Raw genomic sequence first — 4,836 nt, forward strand, 5'->3', positions numbered from 1 at the left:
AAGTACTCACTCATAAGTGATTTTTAAGCATAAAGCAAAGAAAACCAGTCTACAAACCACAATCCCTGAGAACCTAGACAACATTGAGAGACATACATAGATCTAACCTACAGGTTGTCTTGTCTTTTTGACAAGATCTCCTGAGTAATTTGGGAGCATGGGGACCTTGGGAGAGGGTTGAAGGGGAGGAGAGAGGCAACAAGGGGAGCAAGAAAAAATGTAGAGCTCAATAAAATTCAATAAATAAAATAAAATATGTTGTATTAACATCCAGATTCCTAGCTTTGTTTAAAAATTCCATGGGATCTACAATCCCCCTGAGCTCCTACAGCATGCTGAGATTTACCACAGGTTAGCCCATTATATGTTCTGTGCATCATTGAGGTGGGTGGTAGGTAAAAATAGCTCTCAAAGAAAACAAGCCTTTTATCCCAGCACTTAAGATGGTCTCTGTGAGTTTAAGTCCATGCTGGTCTATACAGTAAGTTCCAGAATGTCTCCAAAAGGAAAGAAAAAGAGAGAGGGAAAGTCCATCAAAACTGATTAAATCTTTTCAAAGGGAATTTGACTTTCACTAGTTTAAGACATTTGATCCAGACTACAAATACATGAGCACAGAACAAAATGAAAGATATATTCAAATATACATACATACATACCTGTGGCAGTTCAATTGTAATATTGTTTAAAATAGCAAAAGCCTGGAAACCACTAACATGTATATCCATAGGAGACTGACTAAATATTACATTGTGCAGACGATCCAGACAGCAGGGTCCTGTGCAGCTATTTTTAAAAATAAGGAGTACAGTAGCTCTGTCACAACATTCCCCAAGAATATATTTTAAAAAGGGAGAGAAGAGGTAAAAGAAAGAAAGAAGTCTGGAACAACGTAAAGGATGGTATGCACAGTGTCAGCCCACTTGTTAGAAGTCTGGAACAATGTGAAGGATGGTATGCACAGTGTCAGCCCACTTGTTAGAATGATTTTAACACATGTGGGTGTTTTGCCTGCAGGCATATCTATGCACCGTGTGCATGCCTGATACCCTCAGAAGCCAAAAAATGACATCAGGTGGTATCAGATTCCCTGGGACTGGAGTGACAGTTGTGAGCTGCCATGTGGGTGCCAGGTATTGAACTCAGGACCTCTGGAAGAGCAGCCAGGGCTCTTAACTGCCGAGCCATCTCTCCAGCCCCTAACTTCTACTTTTCACACCTTTCCGTTCCTTTCAAAACCATGACATATAGCATAGAACGGGTATTTTAATGATTAGAAGCAGGGACTAGAACAATGTAGCTCCTTACCTAGCTTGTACGAGACCCAGGTTTGACTCCTCAGCACCCTAAGAAAACAAAGAAAAACCAAAGATGCGATGCTGTTAAAAATAAAATCCTAAGTCAGAGGAAACCACTTTCTGCAGAAGCTAGCTTGTGTGAAAATCCCATCAATGCTAGGACGGTAAGATGTAGCTCTACCGCACCGGCAGGCAGTGCAGGCTGTCATGACTCTGCCTGATTTCACGTAGGAAACCGCCAAGGCTCATGGCTCCATTAGAAACCGACAATGAGTTAAGGAATATTTAAAGCACCTCACACTTGATAGCACTTAGTGAGGCCTCGATACATAAGGCGGGCAACTCTTGTCATCGTCCCCGCTTGGCATTTGTACCATCCACACCTCAGCCCTTCCACACTGCCCAGTCCTGATTGGTCTCAATCAGGCCTTAGTCAATGACCAAAGTAGGATGCCCAGTGCAAAGATCCATGCAAGAAGCTCATCCCAGGTGAACTCTCTTCTGAGCCCCCGTCATGCCATGAAGAAGATGGAAGCGTAGGTATCAATCTCAAGTGTTTCCTCAGGAGAAGCAGATGGTACCACCTCCTTTGCATCCTAGTTCCCTCTTCCAAGAGATTCTCCTACACAAGCGTGTATTCCCCAGAAAGATGCCCTAACAACCACCTTCAACAACCTCCTTAATGAAGAATGGAAGCTTAAGACCCCCACACTTCTTGCCTTCCTTCTGTCCTTTTCTCTTTACAGACCCCCTCCCTAACATCCCCTGTGCTCTTCCAAAAGGGACACTCCGCTACTAGGATGTGACTCTCTTCTCCCTGAGTATGTCTCCCTCACCCCCTCACCATCCAGCCCCATCCTCTCTCAGATAAGCTCTGTAGGCCTGTCCCACCAAGCCAGGCTTTGGGAGTTCCAACTCCAGTCCACCTTCCCCAGGGGCCCAGCTCCACACACAGTTGAGAGTCTGAGAACAGTGAGAGAAGAGGAGTGTGGCGCTTTCCAGCCCCTGATCAATAATTCATGAGGCTCAGACTGAGGGGCACCAGTCAGTTCTCTTTCTCTGACATGAGGCAAGCTGCCTTATCTCTTCAGGATGCGCTGAGCAACCCCGTAAATCCAGTTCTTGCTGGATACATCACTTGCTATCCATATACAACCCCCAGCACACTGGCTTTTTGTTTTGTCTTCTCAACTGATTTATTCATATATGAAATGGTTCTGTTTTGTTTTTATTGTTGTTGTTGTTTTAGACAGGGTTTCTTCTTGTAGTCCTGGCTGTTCTGGAACTAAGCTGTACCAGGCTGGCCTTGAACTCACAGAGATATGCCTGCTCCTACCACCCGAGCACTAGGTGCAGTGTGCCATCACACCCGACAATTAAATGAATCTTCAATAACCACGAATACTGTAACAGTAACCCCAGGACTACTGCACAGCCTCGCTAACTGTGCAAGCTGCATATTTTACCAACTAGCAATGTTTTTCTAAAGCCACACCTCTGAGGTGGGCACCATGGCCACTTCAGCCCACTTGGCAGCAAATGGAGGCTGAAATATTGGACTTAGACTTTAGATCTGGTGAGTTTTATTCATTGTCTGCTTCACAGATGAAGCCATAACCAAGAATACTGTAACAGTAACCCCAGGACTACTGCACAGCCTCGCTAACTGTGCAAGCTGCATATTTTACCAACTAGCAATGTTTTTCTAAAGCCACACCTCTGAGGTGGGCACCGTGGCCACTTCAGCCCACTTGGCAGCAAATGGAGGCTGAAATATTGGACTTAAGACTTTAGAGCTGGTGAGTTTTATTCATTGTCTGCTTCACAGATGAAGCCTAGGGCCTGAGGCAGCCATAAGAATGATTGCATGGTGACAAATCCCTGTGTATTTAGCAGTTCACGGTTGATAAAGCACTTTCACGTTTAGCAACTATTCATTGAGAAGGAAGGGAAGGGAAGACCTGAGGCTTCGTGGTCACGGAGAATCTGAGCACTCCCAGGTCTCTGTATTTCCACCACTGGTTAGGGGCTCTTGACCATCTTTGCTGCCACCACCTGTAAGGTAGCAGATCCTCCCGGATGGAACCAGGACATCCATTCTTTCCCACTGGGCATCACAGGGATCTGTCTGAAGATGGAGGACTCAGGGGTTCTCAACCTTCCTAACACCGTGACCCTTTAATACAGTTCCTCATGCTGTGGTGACCCCAACCATAGAATTATTTTCATTGCTACTTTATAATTTTGCTGCTGTTGTGAATGTAATGTAAATATGGTATCTCCGATGGTCTCAGGTGACCCCAAAGGGTCGCAACCCACAGGTTGAGAACTACCGCAGTAGACTTTGCACCAGGGAGAAAAGTGGTGTCAGGCCCAGGCCAGCTCATAACCCTCCATTTGTCTCCTAACGTCCTCTTCCGTGACTGTGTGGAGCCTCTGAGGAGCATGCCTCACCTGCACAGGCAGTCTCAAGACATTCATTCATCCTTCGTGTGTGTGATCTGTGCGTGCGCAGGTGTGATGTGTGTGTACGTTAGATACACACAGTTGGTATAACAAAAGCTATATTTTATTATGCTGAGGGTCATCACATGAGGCTCACACTCTAAGTTCCTAACTACGGTCCCAAGGTTGCTCACCCGGGTGACATATCTGGCTGAAATCACGTCCAGTCTCTAACAGAAGTCTCCAATTCGAGGGTCAAGATCCTGGGAGATTCTCCAGCCACAGGGCAGATCAAGGTGGCCACTCTCCAGGTGTGCAGAACAGAGTCTGGCTTTTGGTCTCTCCATATATTCTGTCTAGTGGACGTTGTGGGGTCCTAGGACTGTCTGGTTATCTATAGTGAGGGATGTCAGTGGGTTCTGGTTATCAGGTGCAGCCTTGGGAGAAGTGGAGTTCTAAGCTATTTTTCTGACTAAGCTATTTTTACCAGTCAAAGGGCATTCTTTTTTTACTATGCTTACTATAGTGTGCTTGCTGGTGGGGAGATGTGCGTGGAGACACCAGGGGTCAACACGGAGTGCTCCATCTTATCCTTTTCGTGACCCCGGGTCTTTCTCTGAGGCTGGAGCGCACAGGCTTGGCAAAGGCAGCCAGCCAGAAGCCTCAGCCCTCATCCTGGCCCTCTCCCCAAATCTAGGATTACAGCTGTTAACCAACACACCCTCTTTATGTTGATGCTGAGGATCCAACCCCGGGCCTCATGCTTGTCCAGTAAGCACTTTACAAAATGAATTCTCTCCGCAGACTCACATATAAATCCAGACTTTTTGAAAGAATTATTTAAGGTTTAAAGAAGAAGGAAAAAATAAAAAGATTCAAAGCTTCCTCTACCGAAACTTGTCCACCACCACCACCACCCCCCAAAAAATAGCTAAAAAATGGTGGGCCAGCATATGTGTGAAGAGTAGCCCTCATTGTCCGCTATGTTCAGAGAGTCCGGTTTTATCCCAGGCTTTTTCAGACCTAGGCCAGCAATGGCAATGGGTTTCTGATCCTACTGCACGTACTGGCTTTGTAAGAGCCTAGGCAGTTT

The sequence above is a fragment of the Microtus ochrogaster genome, unplaced genomic scaffold, assembly GCF_000317375.1.
Source record: "Microtus ochrogaster isolate Prairie Vole_2 unplaced genomic scaffold, MicOch1.0 UNK409, whole genome shotgun sequence".
NCBI classification, from domain to species: Eukaryota; Metazoa; Chordata; class Mammalia; order Rodentia; family Cricetidae; genus Microtus; species Microtus ochrogaster.